Source organism: Phycodurus eques, chromosome 11, assembly GCF_024500275.1.
Source record: "Phycodurus eques isolate BA_2022a chromosome 11, UOR_Pequ_1.1, whole genome shotgun sequence".
Classification (NCBI taxonomy): Eukaryota; Metazoa; Chordata; class Actinopteri; order Syngnathiformes; family Syngnathidae; genus Phycodurus; species Phycodurus eques.
In genome coordinates this window covers 5,400,081-5,418,291 of record NC_084535.1, presented here as the reverse complement: position 1 = coordinate 5,418,291, position 18,211 = coordinate 5,400,081, and the positions used below count along the sequence as shown (strand labels likewise).

At 39.6% G+C, this 18,211-nt stretch overlaps 1 protein-coding gene across 2 annotated transcripts in view; it reads right to left on the bottom strand.

Moving 5' to 3' along the window:
* Positions 1-4,804, bottom strand: part of lzts2a (leucine zipper, putative tumor suppressor 2a) — a 43,435-nt gene extending 38,631 nt beyond the window's left edge. For both annotated transcript variants that reach the window (XM_061690598.1, XM_061690601.1), the window contains exon 1: positions 4,643-4,804. The gene's annotated coding sequence lies outside the window, so the exon portion shown is untranslated. The remainder of the gene's footprint in view (positions 1-4,642) is intronic.
* Positions 4,805-18,211: the final 13,407 nt, after the last annotated feature.

The window sequence follows — 18,211 nt, the reverse complement described above, 5'->3', positions numbered from 1 at the left end:
GCAATGAATAAAGGCCGAGGCTATCTTTTTGTCTTTGATCTTGCGCGTTTAAAATTCAATCTACGGCGTTTATATAAGCACTATTCTTCCTGCCTCTGAAAGACCAAAACAGCAAAGTTCCTTATGAAACGACCAGCGCTTGATAGTAATTTATACCGCGCAATAAAAACAAGCTGCAAACCAAACAGCGTGAGAAATCATTATTTGGTCTTTACAATGTATTAACTGTACAATAAGCCGCGTGCTTGGGGTTTGCACTAGCGGCGTGTCGAGCGCCACTAAATCCTAATGAGAGGTGTTTCTAATGTGACCTAATGTGTGCGCGTGTGTGTTGTGCGCACGCACGAGACAGAGACCCTTTCTCTAAAATGTTCTGACAGCTGTCCATGATGACGTGATGTTCGACACATGACAGCTGAGGGGACTGAGAAGCACAACTGGGACTTGCCCATGAACATATCTCAACAAAACAACACGCACACACACACACACACACACACACATGCTAACACACTGAATAGAGACAATCAAACTTATTGTAACCTCACGATCAACATTTATACACACAGTACACACACACAAACACATGCTATTTTGCAGGAAATAGTCCCGGTATTTGTTGCAAAGAGCACAAACTAAGCCCAGTGTGAGGTGGGGTTTCCTGGCATTCATGTTCTTTATTACATGATGAAAATACCATTTCTGCAAATGGTGGCCTGAGGGGAGTTTATTTAGTTTTTGCTTCTTTTTGGCCACAGCGAGGCAGTCAAATACATACATACATACAGATATTATGTACACGGAGACGGTCTCACCTCCTCTATGAGTCGTAGGAATATTCATCGTTTTTCGCAGAAGATAAAGAATGTATGCCTGCGAGTATTGTTACATTGTCTGTGTTGTTTGTGTTCAAATATCCATTGCTTAAAGCAGCGGTGTCAAACTAATTTTGTCTCGGGCCGCATTGTAGTTATGATTTCCCTCAGAGGGCCGTGAGAACAGTGAAATGTATAATCACCAAATCATATTATTAGATAACTAGTTTTGAAATCTGAAGACAAGGATAATAGTTGACTACTGCATTAGCATAGGTTATTGATTACGGCACGTTGAGAATCGCACACAAATTCGGGTCACGTCGCCTCCTTAGGAGCCGAACTAGAAAACCGAAGACCCCCTTCGACCTGGTTTTGGCAATGCAAACGCGGCAATGGGGAGTGCCGACACGCCGAGCGACAATGACAGTTTTAAGACTCCGCCTTAAGTTACGACGCTAACGTCAAATTGACCGTGACCGTGGTGGTGTTCTCGCTCGGCTTGTCCGTGATGATCGGGACGCCCGCTCAGCATCACGCCTCCCCCTACCTTCCCGCCTCCCTTCTTCTTAAACTGCTGCAACCCTGAGCTTGGCTATCACCTCCTACCGGCACCCACAAATCCCCCATGTTGTCTCTGCCCCTTGAGTCCCACCACACCTACTCAACCTCCCCACCCTCAGCCTGCGCTCGGGTGACAGGCCAAGGATGATATAGCATCTCCTGGTAGTGAGGCGGAATGATTCCCGTGGAGAGGTGATGTAACGCTATCGGGAGGAAGAGTTTAAGCATGTGCAGCCTTTGCAGTATGTTAAGAGTGCAATGGGAAAATTCGATATCTGTGATAGGACTTATTTCAATTGTGTTCCGTGGTTTTCAATAGTGAATCGTAACACTTGGGTTAATTAGATGAAAGGAGATCGATTTCTGGAGCGGCACGACGGACTAGTGGATAACATATCCCTCTAACAGTTCTGAGGTCGAGGGTTTGAGGGTTCTCACACATTGCAAAAACGTGCACGTAAGCTTTGCTGAAGCCTTGTCCTTCGATGTGAACTTGAGTGTGAATTCTGTCGCTGGTCCAAAACTTGCCTTAAAACCCATTTCTATTTCCTGGCGTTCAACACGGCATGTAACTAGAGCCCATATTTTGTAATTGCCTCTATACGCCACAAGATGGCGGGGAAGCACTGCTTAAGTCTAACTAGAACTCCTCAACTTACTTCAACATAATTCCTTGACACCAGATGATGCCAAAGCCATACTGTTATTGATTTGCCCTCAGCACAAAAACAGTGAATGATTGAGTGCTTCAACAAATAATGGATAAATGGGTTCGAGAAAAATCCACAAGTAGACAAATTTGCAATTGCCTGACCGCAAATATGCTAGGGGTTCACCATACGTCTGGTCAAAACCACGGTGACTGTATAGATGTGAAAAATGGGCATGCATTTCCAATGAGACATTTGGAGGTAATTTTATTTTTTTTTAAAATAAACATTTAAAACCATTTCATGGCCAGATAGATGCTGCATGTCACCATGCTGACTGTCTGACCTCTTTGCAAAGATAAACTGCGCAGGTTAATTGGTCTCCACTGATTTATTTCAGGTATTCTAGTCAATATCAGGCGAAATAATTTTTTCCCACAATAAGATCGACATTAACTTTCCTACCAACCCCATCGAGCGTTGTGGATTCAACGCAGATGAGAGGAGATGCTCTGTGCTGGATTATTTATGATCCAATCAGACCTTGGTAGGCTTCCATCCCAACTCCAAAGTAATCCATATATTAAAATAAGCCCGGCCAGGGATCACAAAAAACAAAACGGTGCTCTGCGCCATCTTTGGTGACCTTCAACCTCTTCATTAGTGCTCCTGGCTTTCATAAGAACAGAAAACAGCTGGAGGGATCAGGAGTCACAATCACAATGAGTGAGTGTTCGTGTGTGTGTGTGTGTCTGTGTGTGAATGGGTGGATGTGTGTGTGTGTGTGTATACTAACAGCTGCACATAGCAAGTGGAGGTAATGGTGTCTGGTTACACACACTTGAGCGGCTTAATTAAAAACACAACACGGAAACACAGACTTCAAGCCGGATTGACAACACACCACTCAAGCCAAGCAGGGTACACACATTCCAGTAATCGGGACAAATTGAAGCATTTTTCCTCCCCACCCGTCCGGACGGATTCTCGGATGTCTATAAAAGATTATCCTGAGTGATTACCCCGTGGAGAGGGATGTGTTAAGAGGGATTTTTACATTTTTTTTTGCTCTGAAAACGACAGGAGCCAACAAACATAAATAATCAATATTTACGATGACAAATCCGTATGTCGGAGGTTAGCACCGACTTGGGCCAAGTCACGGACTCTGTAATTGTGAAGCAACACGGAATAATGGCCGATCAGCAAGCTCGCTGAAGCTGGCGCTGTTGGCCGACACAAATGGAGGAGCAACTGTTTGTGTTGAGTGTTTGTATGATGCGTCTCACAACTCATCCACCTCATATTAAAAAAAAAAGACAAAGAAAACGGTTGCAACCACTAAATGAGTCATCACATAAGCTAACAATAAGCTTAGATTCTTCTAGTGCTTTGTATTTTTCAGCAGTCTGGATGCCCTGTTACACTTTGCTGCCTCTCACAGGTCAGTCTTGGTACTACAACATATGGCCTTTGACTAAAATCTTACAAAATTCCAATTTCCAATAGAACTATTCTTTTTTCCTTTCCTTACAGGAAAAGCAAATTCATTTACGTACTCAAAACAAATTTTGCCCTTTGCTTTTCTCGGGTGGAACGGTGGAACGACTGGTTAGCACATCTGCCTCACAGTTCTGAGGACCGGGGTTCAAATCCCGGCCCCGCCTGTGTGGAGTTTGCACGTTCTCCCCGGGCCTGCGTAGGTTTTCTCCGGGCACTCCGGTTTCCTCCCACATCCCAAAAACATCCATGAATTGGAGACTCTAAATTGCCCGTAGGTGTGAATGTGAGTGTGAATGGTTGTTTGTTTCTATGTGCCCTGCCAATCGCACTGGCGACCAGTTCAGGGTGTACCCCGCCTCCTGCCCGATGATAGCTGGGATTGGCTCCGGCACGCCCGCGACCCCAGTGAGGAGAAGCGGCTCAGAAAATGGATGGATGGATAAATAAAGAGAGCCATTTTCAACACTTCAAGGTTTTCAATAACGTGTAAAAACAAATAACAGACCCGCCAATAGTATAGATCCGTGAAAAAATATTAACTGTACCAAATTCAGGTTTCGGTCCAACAGTGAAAAAGTACTGCCTTTTCGAGAGAGAAAAAACATGTCCTTTTATCAAAATGTGTATTTAAAGATGATAATAAATGTTGAGTTGTACAGGTGAGACAAAGTGACCTTTGCAAAATATTTGCGCCTTGGAAGTACATACCTCGGTTCATAAATTGCCAACATGTCAACTAATCTGTAGGTATGTACCCCACTTAATTCAAACTACCAACCCATTAAAGCCACGTCTGCATGTTAAATACAAATATGGTGCACCAAAATCAGTCAAACATGCTCGAAAAATATCTCACCCAGGAGCCATTTTGGGTCCCCAATCCTCAGTTTGGGAACCCCTAAAAAAAATAATAACAATAATCACGCATCATGGTCATTAACTACAAGCAACAGTTACTGTTTATTTAACAGCGTGCTAGTTTTGTTTAGTTCATTTTTTTCCAAACCACAAGCAAGTTAGTTATAAGGGACACAGTTATTAAAAAAAAAAAAAAAAAAAAAAAAATACATTAGCTCAATATTCTGTTAGCAAACAGTGACTTGGACTCACCTCAAACAAGACGTACAGCAGTAATATCCAGCACGTATCCGAGTGGAACTTCCGTGGCAACCACACGATACGAATTCCACTCTTGTTTTCGCTCTTTTTGGACGAGTTGTGCTGGGTTCTCGTCTGCCCCCCGAAAGTGTCTCCGCCGCCGGTGCCGAGAAGCAGCTCGGTCCGCCGAAAGAAAAAAAAAAAAAAAAAGAAAAAAAAAAGATGAGGCCGCTCGGTGTGTGCACCCGGGCAGCCCGCTCGCAGCATGAGGCGGGGGGCGGGGTCACTCGCTTGACTGTCATCGCCGGAGCTCCGCCAAATTAAAAAAAACCCATATATTTCTTTTTAGCCTTGATAGCCAGCTTGAGGTTCATGTACTAATAAACGCCTTGTCCTCGAAAGTGCATAGTAGCATGACTGTGCCTTACTAGTATTTTTTTCCACTACTGGTTGACATTTCTCCACACTAGTAGCTGTACTAGTAGGATAACTACATGTTATTAGAGAGGCAACACAACTAGTGGGCATTTTGATGCTACGAGTAGGGCCCAGGAGGCTACTAGTGCCTACAAGTTGGGCTAGTAGTGTTATTAGTAAAGCACAGTAGTTTACTAGTAAGGTTTAATTGTGAAAAAAACAGACAACTATGGGTCTTGATATCCAGCTCAAGGTCAATGCACTAGTAAACTCTTTGTCCTCAACTCAATGCACTAGTAGAACCAACTAATTGAATGACTGTAACCATGTTTCAGGCACTCGGGGCCTCACGATCCTCTACTAGTAGCACCAAAATGCCCACTCGTACTTTTGCTAGTTGAATGACGCCATCTTACTTTGCTACTTTTGGCCAATGAGTGCACAATTAAGCCTCGCAAGTGAACCAACTAGTAGGAATGTTTCACACGTTTGTAGCCTCATGAAACCTGCTAGTAGCACCAAATCGACCCACTAGTAGTTTTACCTTTGTTGTCCTACTAGTATGTCAACATTGTCCGATTATTGTGCAGAAATGCCAGACAGTCAGTCTACTCGTGCGAAACTGTGCACTAGTAGAACGACTGTGTAGTACTTTTAGTGACATAACATTTTACAACTTAACATCTAGCACTTCAATAGTCAACCAATTAGATTGCTCTGATGTGTGCAACCTCAGTCCCGTGGGCCACCAGCGGCCTGCAAGAATGTTGGATTCTAAAAACAGAACGCCCAAAACACTGAACATACCGCTGCTCTTATTGAATATTTGAATATATATATTATGTATTTTTGACTTCCAGCTGTATTTTGTCAAGTTCATAGCGACTGCTTTGAACTTCCAGGTAGACGAGACTCCCGGCCGCTACATCGTGCTGCCTCACGCACCCTGGAAACTCAATCTGGGTGCCTCTGTTTGCGACCACAATGGACGCCACTTGTCCGATTTGTTAGCGAAAGAGGAGACATACCGACAATGATGTCATCTGTTACAAGATTACAGGGGATGTTTTCCACCGGGGGGGGGGGGTCCGAGAACCCCCCTGAATGTCCGAACGTCCTCGAAGAGCCACCCGTTGTCCTACTTTTTTACACCAAGAACCACCTCAAAGAATACATTAAAACAGTCCCATCATAATGAGCATCATTATAAAACAGGAGCATAATACAGAGGAACCTTGATTTAACGGACTAATGGGGGGGGGGGGGGGGGGCGTCTGTTAAATCAGATTGGCTGTTAAATTGAAGCACTTTTTTTCTGTGGCCTAAAAACAGTAGTAAAGTACAATATTTTTGTTTTGTACTTTATTCATGGGCGAAAAACACCCGGTACGGTATTAAATTACGGTAAATAAATATATTAAAAAAAAAAAAAAAGGTTTCAAACGTTTGCAAAGTTTGAAGCTTTATCCAAACTTACCTCACTGGTGCACGAAAGGGGTGTTTTGAGTTCCAACCGGACACCATTTTCTGTCCGTTAAATCCGAAATCTCTTAAACCGGGGTCCGTTAAATCAAGGTTCCACTGTATAGTCAACATTATTGTAAGCAACTGCAACATTAGGCACAGTTTGAACACAGTTTGCACTTAAATACTGGAAGGTTCTTTAAAAATGCACAAATAATGATTCAATGAAAATGTATTGCGCAGAAAAGTGCAACAAAAATCTACCCAAATAAACAGTTCCAAGAGATTAAATGCAAATGTGTGGTACTTAAGAGTTAAATACAACTGAGCTTTACTTAACTAATGTACTGTGCAGGATTAAAAAATAAATAAAATAAAAAAAGTTTAAGCCACTGTAACCCTATCTGCACGGTTTTGGGCATTTAATTCTGACTTAAAAATGGGTTAAGAATGAACCGCCCTGATAAATAAACTCATATTATTCAGTACAATTGCCCTGAAATGAACTGTCCCGTACTTAAGGTAGATTCATTTATCACATTTGATCGGAGCATCACCGTGATGTTCAGGATGGTGAACTCTCGGTGACCACGCCCCCTCCTCCGTGAGCATTTTCTTTCCGCACGTCACGACCACGGACGTGACTGACCGCGCCTCTCCTCGCGCTTACATCCGATGCCGTTCTGCTTTAAATGTTCTCCACCCGGCATTTCAAGGCCCGGCAAGGCCCCATATGATTTGCAGTTGAAATGAACAACGTGCAAAATGTGTTGCAGCTGGGCCGCCTCTTAAAGTCAACTCCATCAAAGTCGCGGCGGGGCGGAGAATTTTGTTTCCCCCCCCATCTCAAGCTGGAGATGATTAAGAAAGGGTAAAAGAACAAAAAAAGAAATCCGACAACATCTCAAAAAGACACCTGGATCATTTTGCTCTCAAGCGTTTTTTCGTGTTTTTTTTTTTTTTATAAATGGAAAATATGGATTAACCTCTCTCTACGTCTTGGCGATAAACCAAATTTATCGATTCATTTGAGTTTGTCAGGACGATTTTTTGTTTTTAGCAGCTTCTGTAATTCAAAGCTGATGTGCACCGCTTCCACTAACAACATGGATGCGAACGGGGAGGAGCTACTGCAGTTTACAGCCGCACATTCAGGCGTTGTCAACTTTTACGGCATTCAGTGGCTTTGCCAACCTCTCTAGCGACTCTTTGTTAAAAAAATACATTTTAAAAAATGACTACCATCCAAGCCATGCAGTTTGAAGACTCATTTTATACAGTAGAGGTAAATGGTTGAAAATTTGCGATGAGTGGTATATATTTTTTGATGAAATCGATTTTTTTTTCCCAAAGATGAAGCACATATTTTCGCATTATCTGTATTTATATATTAATTAATAAAACATTTTGGTGGGGGGGAAATCTCATAAGATTACTCATAATTTACAATAAAATTGCAATCTTATGAGAATACAATTTTACTCTTACAAAAAAAAAAATTTTACAAGAAAAAGTGGTAAATCATACAACAGCAGCCGGAATATTGAAGGAAAACTATTTTTTCTGGTGTGTATCTTACAAGAAATCGCAGCGTTCCGTGAAAACAAAAATCTTGAGAACAAATCAGACAATATTATGACAATAAAGGTGGTACACTATTATGAAACTTTTGTATTTTTTGGGGGAAAAGAAGTCCATATTTAACCCAAAAGGTAGTAATCTTATGAGAATAAAATTCTATGTTTAGAGAAAAAAACGAAGAATACGGTCACAAGACTATGAAGAAAAAGTTGTATCGTTACAACAATAAAGTCCTAATATTACTAGAAATAATTTAAACATTTTCGGAATAAATTTGAAATAGTCATTTTTTACCAAGAAAGAAAAGTTTGAATATCTTTCATAAAAAGCAGAACACATCAAACAAGAACAGTCGTATTGTAAACAACGATGTTTGGAATTTACAGAACGACATTGTAATATTATGAGTCAAATTGTAATTTTACAAGAATAACTTGGAATATTACTATAAGGATGGAACCCCAAAAAAACAAATCTTTAAAAAAAAAAAAAAAAAATTCCTAAAATGTAATTTTTTTCAGGAAAAAGTCAAAATATAACATCATTCATAAAAACAAAGCAAATTCAATATTCCAATGATAAAGTCCTAATAGTAGAGAAAAAAAGAAAAATTAATAAAAAATAATTTAAAAAAAAACATAATTTTATCATTTTTTATAACACACAAATTGGATCGCACCAGAGTACCCTGGGCCAATACGTACATGATTTATTTATTCACATCACTGCGAAATTTGGTGTGTGACTAACAACACTTGAGATGTCCCCATGGACCAAAACTGTTACCTCTTTGTTCAATTTTAATGAACCTATGACACCCCCCCCCCCCAAATAGAATCAAATAGTTGCATTAGAGCTGAATTTACCATTGGGACTTTTATGGTGCATATGCGGCGTCAAACAAAGATTTCTTGAAAGGAATTGGTCCCGCTCATGCCTCCGTCAAATCGAAAAATCCATTCGCAGCATTTGTTTGCCATCCTCTTTGGTGAGGGTCTGCGAAGGCCAAAGAGGCGGATCATATGACTCACTCATGGTTTGTCGTCCACCCCGAGGGACTCCATCGCCGCCCCCGCCAGACACCTGACCGATGCCTGACCCCCCGTCTCGGCGTGGTTCATAAATACAAAACAAACACCCTGTACTGCTAAGTGGATGACTACTTGAAACTAACCACAAACAAGCCTGAATGCCTCACGCATGAAGCAATGCTTGCTTCAGGCTTATCAGTGACGATACAGTGCGGGCAGTGATGAACTGGGCCTCGCGCTCCCACGCCCGAGTGGGAAATTTGGGAGTTGCATCTAGCGAAGGAGTCAATGCGAGTGTACAACGTTTGAAGGAAATTGGAAATAGTTTGTTTTATGGCAGCCCGCACGGAATGACGAAAAAAATCGAGTTCTTCTCAATTCTGCATGGTCAATCTGTCTCATATATGGAGTTAAAATTGATTAGCAATTGTACATCATCTCTCAGAGCTTGATTTTGAAGGGCCCCTGGAAAGTGACCCTAAAATGGCAGTTTCGAATCAAAATAGCCGACTTCTTGTTTCTTTTCAGGCATGCTTTCTTGAGACTTTTTTGCAGGTCTCCTCGTGATACACGGGTCTACCAAATTGTATGTTGCTTAGTGAAACAGGCTTCAGGGGCTGAATTCTCAAATAATTCCGGGGGGGGTGCTCCCAAGTCAATTATGGAAATGAGTCAATTAACTCGAAACGGTCTGATTCGAACCAAAATGGCGGAGTTCCTGTTTATTTCCAAGCATAGCTTCTTCAGACTTTCTTTGTGGGTCTACTCATGATAGACATGCCCATCAAATTTCATATCGATGACTGAAGTGGGCTTCGAGGGCTGAATCTTCAAATACCCCTCGCAAATGTAAATTCTCACCAACAAACCTGTCACATTTTGAGCCTGGGAAAGCTCAGCTCACAAATTCCATGGTGAAGCCATTGTTTTATCCCTTTAAACAACAACAACAACAACAAATGCATCAATTAGAGACGCACATGTTCGTGGGGAGTTTATTTGCATATTTCCATAATGGTCCGACGTGGAGGGTGCAGTGTAGCATGAAAGGCTTGATTCCCTTTCAGATGGCAGCTCATCCAATATTGAGCGAGTTGTGAAGTGAAGCTTCTCTGTCGAGGTTGATCTACGTGACGGCTCACTTGCTCCAACATGAGAGAGAATGATTATTTCATATCTGCTCATTATGAGTGCGGGGGGGGGGGGCGCTAATATAGTCAGTCACTAGCCACCACTTTGATCCTCCCCTTTAGTCACCATCCAGATGCTCTTTATACATTTGAATAAGCGGCCAACTGTTCAACTGTGCCATGCACTGCACGTGACCCCCATGGAGTTAGTTTAAAAATTTAACTTAGTGACCCTATCAGCATCCAGTAGAAGCTTAAAATGCAGCATTCACTCTTATTATCCTATTTCAATTTAGTTGAATAATTTTTGTATTTTTTTTTACTGTAGAAAAGGGATCTATTATTGACGAATGTTTGTGTCTAGAAAATAAACAATATACATTTATATGACTGCTATCAACGTTAAAATCCAAATTATTACTATATATTCTATATCAATTAAAGTGTATTTGTGTTGAAGTGTATTTGATGCGCCGGCACTCCGGTTTCCTCCCACATCCCCAAAACGTGTGGAAGGTTGATTGAAGACTCTAAATTGCCCGTAGTTGTGAACGTGAGTGCGAATGGCTGTTTGTTTCTATATGCCCTGTGATTGGGCTGGCGACCGGTTCAGGGTGAAGATAGCGACCCTAGTGAGGAGAAGCGGTAAAGAAAATGGACGGTTGGATGGATTTGATGCAACATCCAAAACAGCAAACAAATGATCTGACCTTTCCTTTTATGGAGTGCGCATGAATGCCAGTATTGTTAATTAATGAGGGCCTGCTCAAACAAATGCACGACTGAAATGCTCTCACACGCCACTAAAAGGCTCCCCAAAATGCACTACTGACACACACGCACACTACTGAAACACAATCACTAACACAAAAATTGTCACTTGAATACACGTCTGAAATACTCCCACTCACACACTACAAAAAAAGTATCAACTCTCACACACTACTGAAGCACTCTTAGCAATATGCTTGAACAATTTGTCACTCGAATACACGTCTGAAATACTCCCACTCAAACACTACTAAAAAATATTATTCACTCTCACACTTTGTTGTTTTTCCCCCTCACACACACAAACGAAAAATTATTTGTTCACACGTACTGCTGAAAAATTCACTCACTCACTCTCTCTCTCTCTCACACACACTACTGAAAAATAGTCAGACAATACTAAAACTCTCACACACTAATGGAACCCTTTCACACACTGACAAATATTCACTTAGAGACACTACCGAAACGCTCTCACACACACTACTGACATTTTTTTGCCACACATAACTCATAAGTGCTAAAATTGTTTCTTCTCACCATGCTAATGAAATGCTCTCTCACTACTCTCATATAAACTGCTGAATAAATATTTGCTCTCACGCACAACTGAACGCTTTCATACTCACTATGGAAATGTTTTTGTCACACACAACTGAAACGGTCACACACAGTACTGACATTTTTCATTTAGCTCACATACTACTGAAAAGCTCTCACACACTACTGAATTTTTTTTTTTTTTTTACTCACACATCCACAACTGAAATACTCTCAAGCACACCTGAAATGTTCTCATACTTTTCAGATTATTCCAAAAAAAAAAAAAAAAAAAAAAAAAAAAAAACTTTATTTAAGAGAGAAAGTGACAATTTTAATAGAAAAGTCTGATTTTGTTCAAAAATGAAGTCTTGGTATCCCAAGAAAATGTGCTAATGACTTGTTTGAGCCAGCACATCTCCCACAGACTTTGTGGTCTTTATCCTTGCAACTCAGGGTCACTCCAGGCTGCTCTGTTGTGCAGCACAGCGAGGCTATAAAAGTATTGGCGCGCTATTACGGTGCGGCCCTGAGAAATTATTTAAAGCGTGTGTGTGTGTGTGTGTATGCGTGTGTGTACCATTAATCTGAATTACATAAGAGATATGCTACAGAAGAAGGGGTACTGTGAGAACAACACACCAATACGGACAGCGTATTTACCCAAATAATGGCCTCCAATGAAATAAACATGTCCTTTTCAATAAATTAACGCCACACCTCAAATAGACGGCCGTAACTACCTCCACTATGAAGACATCACGAAAGGAATCATCACTCATCAGTACCCCAAAAACACCAATTTAATTCGTTACGTGTTTCTAACGAATAAAAATGCCACGGTACCGCATGAAAACCTAGAATATAATAAAGGAATACAGCAAACCCCCCACTGCGCACGGGGGTAAGCGACCGACCCCTACCACGAAACATCCAAAAATAAGTGATGCCCTCCCCTAAAATGGGGCTTGTAATTATGTAGCGATGCCACAAGATGGCAGCAAAGCACTTCAATGGAGAGGATCATAAAACACCAACGCCACGTACACAATCGTGAACCCACGTTACACACAAACTACTATATTCAGTAGTTAAATTGTTCGTCACAAACACGTTTATCACATGCGGGGGCATCGCAGTACCTTGATTGCTCCACTTGCCCCCACCCCCATCAAGCGTACTTGGAAAAACTCAAATTGGAGAATTCATAAGTCGAGGTACCACCGCAATACATTTGATTTTATTTCACGTTACGTTGATCTGTGTATTATTTAACGATGGCCGAATGTGCACATGCATGCACAGTTTGTGTGCGCAGAAGTGGGTCAAAGCACTCTGTTCGCTGAGAGGTAAACACACATTGATGAGCTTTAATCCACTGGATTGGAGCCACCTCCGAAACTCAATTATACACACGTCACTTTCACTTCACACACACACACGACAAAATTGCATCGAGAGATTAGTCACTTATTCAAATTGCTAAAGAAAGGAAGGAACTAAGTAGGACTGGAATTCATGTGGATATGACATGCGATCATAGAAAGCGCAGATCTTTAAAAATCCCTGTTACCTTATTGCCATTTTTGTCATATTGCACTGAAAATTTAGGGCAGGGATGCATTAATTTTTCCTTCCTTCCCCAGTTCGATTACCTGTTCCTGCTCTTTTCACATTTTCCATCTTTGCCATCAACCCTCAATTATAAAACGGTAAAACTAACATAAGATAACCTTTATTGGAAGGAAATTCAGTTGCTATAGCAGTAAAAATAAAATGGGGAGGGGGGAGAGAAAAAAAAAAAAAAAAAAAGATTGTTCTGGAATAAAAATATTCATTTTTTACAAATATAAAACCAGAATGTGTGACTTCTTATTTCCACTTCATAAAGAAAAAAAATAATGAAAAATGTCTAACCAAATTCAAGTGACATAAAAATATATTTTTTTTTTTAAATACATTTTAATTAAATGTCTTTAATTATTATTATTAAGTTTTGACTATTTCCACATAGCCTATGATAAAAATCCCAAATTTTCAAATCGCTAAAAAAGACAAGAGAAAAAAGAAATTTGGTACTAGACTGCCATTAAACACATAATGACAAAAACATTGAAGTATTTTTATTTTAAATCTATTTTTAATGACCTTCGTGAGACACCGTTTACAATCAAGTACATATGCTGTCATGACAATAAAACTTGAGTTTTAGAATTCTATGCGCCAATAAAAAAGCCTTTGGCGCCCTCCAGTGGACAACCAGAGATGTGTAATGCACGAATTTAAACTACCGCTAGATGTCGCCACGCGTGTATAAAATATGTCACTGTCCAAAAAAAGTACAACGCACACGACAGTGTTGTACAGTGAATCATTTTTCCACATTTTGTTCTGCATTGTTACAGCCTTATTCCAAAAATTGAATCAATTAATTTTTTTAAACCTCAAAATTCTGCACATAAAATCCAATAAAACCAAGAAATTGTTTTAAAGAACATTTTGGGAAATTTATTTAAACATAATAATAATAAGTGAAAATAGGTATTCCTAGTCTTTTCCCATCTTTTGTTTTCTCTCCAGTGAAGATAATGACAATCAAATCAACAATAACAAATCGCGGATAAATCGAAGCCTTGTGAATACTTTGCGGCTGCACTGTCGCATGTTGCAATGAGCCTGCTGTGGCACAGCTGACCCATCGCTCGGGTGTGTCCCAACCGTCTCAGATTGCTTCCTCTTTTACGGCCATTTGCATACATGCCTGTAGGCCATGAACACACAATAAGCACAAGGTGACAAGCCTCGTGCTTTTTAGGTTTAGCAGAGCGCGACTGACGGCCAACAGCGTGGAGCGCATGAGGCCCGATTGTGTGCCTTTTTGTCTTTTTCCTTTTTTTCTCTTTGTGTGGCTGCTCGCCGTGCAGTATAAACATTGCGACGACGTTTTCGTGTTACCTTGACTTACAACACGTTACGGGTTTTTCCAGTCAAAAACACAAAAAACAAAACGAGAGTTGCTGTAGACCACAACTCACGCCAAGACGCTCACACGCAGTCCAAGTTTCTGCTGTCACTCACTTGGCCACGCCCCTTCCAGGCACCTATACAACACTACAGTGGTTGTCGTGACTCGGCTTGTACGAATGTCAAGGATATGGAATATTGACAACCATCTTAACGTCATGCTAGTAGGTAGTTACTTGTAAGACACTAGTTGTATGAGTGTGCGTTCAGAGCGCTCAAGAGGAGTTGCTGGTTAGCATGCGCGATAGCGTTTGTTTGTTGTTGTTTGTTTTGCTGTCCCGATGTGACGCGCTCTGTCGACTTGGTAAACAGGCTCGTCCGCAACACTCGATACAATTGGAAACGTCGGCTGATGTACGCGGCCCATTCGGTGCAATACAACACGGTCGCACTGCTTCACACTGGCGGGGTTTGGTTCACCTTTGTGCTCAAGGGCCACGTTTGACACGTGGCCCTTGAACCAGACATTTTTGTGTCTGTAAAATATATAAAATAATTTATTTTAAGTTTGAAATCATTCGTATACAAATTTTCTAACTTTTTATAATTATCTACTAATAATTAACTCCCCAATATATTATTAAAATCAGTCATAAAATTGTTTATTCTACCATTTTGATTACTTTTTTTTCAATTAATCTAACAACTAATTAATGAAATGAATGAATAAAAAAATAAATAAAAATGAATCAATAAACCACATTTAGGGGGAAGGCTGAATCAGCATAAATAAATTATAGAAAAAAAAATATATTTCCATGCTCATTTAAAAAATGTATTTACATTTGAATAAAATTTAAATATTGTTTCACTTTAATTATCAACCAAATACTTTTAATTTAAATACAAAATCATTTTAAATGTATATTTAATGCTGTTTGGGTTCCTAATATTTTTTTATCTACAAGAAAAAATGAACACGTTTTGAGATCAAATGAATTGTAAAAAAATTAAATACATTTAATAAAACAAAGTTGGGAGGGAAATACCTAAAATGCAACAAATAAAATAGTTGATTTCAATAGTAATTTTCTTGTCCATTTTTCAACTGTTGTATTTATAATCAATTTAATAGGAAAATTCTCAATTTTATACAGAAAATGTAAGATTACTAATAAAATTTACATTTATTTTGATTACAATTAACCTAATACTTTAAAATTTGTAATAAAATGGTAAATGTATATTAAGTTTATTTTGCTAATATTTTTAACGTTTAAATTAATCAACCAAACATTTATTGACATAAATTAATGTAAAAAGTTATTTTATTAAACCAAATTTAGATGAAAAATGGCTAAATTATTATTATTTAAATGAAAGAAATAGTAAAATAAACGTATATATAATATTTTTAATGAAATAATAATATACAAATAAAGAGTTTTTATTTTTAAAAGTATAGAGTAGTAAAAGGTACATCAGAGTGAGCTGAAAATTACAGAAATAAACTATTAACCACGCTGCTGATTGCGTCTCTTTCCACACACTCCCTGAAGCTTATCTTGATGTTTGAAATCTATTTTGAAACTCTCATCTGTCACTCATCTCCCACCAGTATCATATTTTACTAACTACAACAAGGCAAAGCAGTTTTGATCCGATCACTTCTCTCAAAAGTGCAAATTTAGTGCAGAAAAGGGAGATATTATTATTATTATCTTAAAAGAACCCGCCGCAAAAACATGACATGTTGTTTCTTGGCGAGGGCTGAACACAAATAGATAAATGTAAAAATAAAATGTAAAAAAACAAAACCAATCTCATTGTGCCGGTAGAGAAAAACAAAACAAGTGCAAACCGGCACTTCCTGCTGGCCCGGTTTCGGAGGAGACGTCGTGACATAAATAACACGAGAGCAGGAGAGCTGACGGTGGGGTGCGTCTAATCACGCATGTACAACGGACGACTACAATTGGGGTTTTGTTGCGCTGCCAGAGAACTCATTACAACATCAAGTCACGGCAAAATGTCATCAACAACCTCAGGTCACCTGACGGCAAGTAGCAGTGGCGCTTTGTTATTTTTCCTACACGCCCTCAGTCAGGCCCATTTATTTGATTGTAGATTGAAATATTTGGGGTTGACACTAAGATTAGTATTCCTATTTATGAAGTACAGTGGTGCCTTGAGATATGAGTTAAATTTCTTTCATGACCACCCTGGTGACTCAAATCATTTCTCCCAATTGAAATGAATGGCAATGTCATCAATCCGTTCCAACCTCACAAAAATAGTTTGTAATGTGTTTTTTGGAGAAAAAAAGGCAAACTTAGAATATTGTACTTTATAAAATATAAAGTAATGACATAATTAGAATATAAAGAAATTAAACAATTTTTGACACTTTGAAGAAAGTTTCTTCAGGAAAGCAGTAGAAGAGCAATGAGGAGAAGACGGAAGTTAGAAGTGCAAAGTTTATTTGACGTGAAAGGCAAATAGCATTCAGTCACTATTTGACGTCAGTGAAAACAGTGAAGGACGCACAAGTGTGGCGGAATACGCAAAAAATAAAAACAACACGTGGCAATAACAATAAGAAAAGCTGAGTCATAAGAGATCGTAATTGATAGAGTGCAGAGAATAGGCAGCTTAGAGACTAATGTAGTGCATTAGTGTAATGCTAACAATGTGAAACACCATAGACGGTCTAACAAATCTAGCATTGATATTTCGGTAGCTTTAAACCATCCATCCATCCATACAACTTACCCTCACTAAGGTCGCGGGCGTGCTGCACCCAACCGACTCTGGGCGGGCACACCCTGAAGTGGTCGCCAGCCAATCGCAGGGCACAAATAAACGAAGGTAAAAACCTTGAAATGGATATTTGAACACAAACAGTGTAGCAACACATGCAGACAGAGCATATATTCTTTATGCGCGGCCGAAAAAAATAAACACAGTATAGTTTAGTTGCGACAGTCTCCAGGTTTCTTTAACAGTACAGTACATTTCAGGATAGGGACTGTGCCCGACCACAAATGAAAGAGACCCGTAAATAATTAGGCTCATTATAATCGCATGATTTGTTATTAAAAAAAGCAAACCGTAAAAAAGCGGGGGATTGGGTAAAAAAAAACAGAAAAAAAAATTGCAAATAGAATTGGAATTGAAATCATGATTTGGTGAATTTGCAAATGTTGAACCACGACTATGCAGATTTACAGTGTAACGTATTTCACTGCCCCCTGGTGGCCAAGGTGCACACACCAGAAGGCGCAGCACCATGTCCATTGAATTATAGCATGAAATCAGGACACAAAAACGGTTTCATTCTTTACATTCTATTCAGTGTTATTACTGTATGTTTTTATACTGTACAGTACTGCATAATGTTATTTTTCTTCTAGAAAAAAACATTTTACAAATGTTTTAGTCTGGAACAGATTGTCATTTCTATTGATTTCAACAGGAAACGGCGATTTGAGCGATTTGTGGTACGAATGGGGTCACGGAAAGGAATTAAACTTAAGGCTGCATATCAAATAGAGCCACTTCATATTCCCAACATAATATCGCTAGCCTAATGCCCAGCATGATTGCCAGAGTCATTTTAACCCTCATGCTTCATAGTTTCAAATCTCGATGTTTGTTCAAAAATACACAAGTAACACACCCAC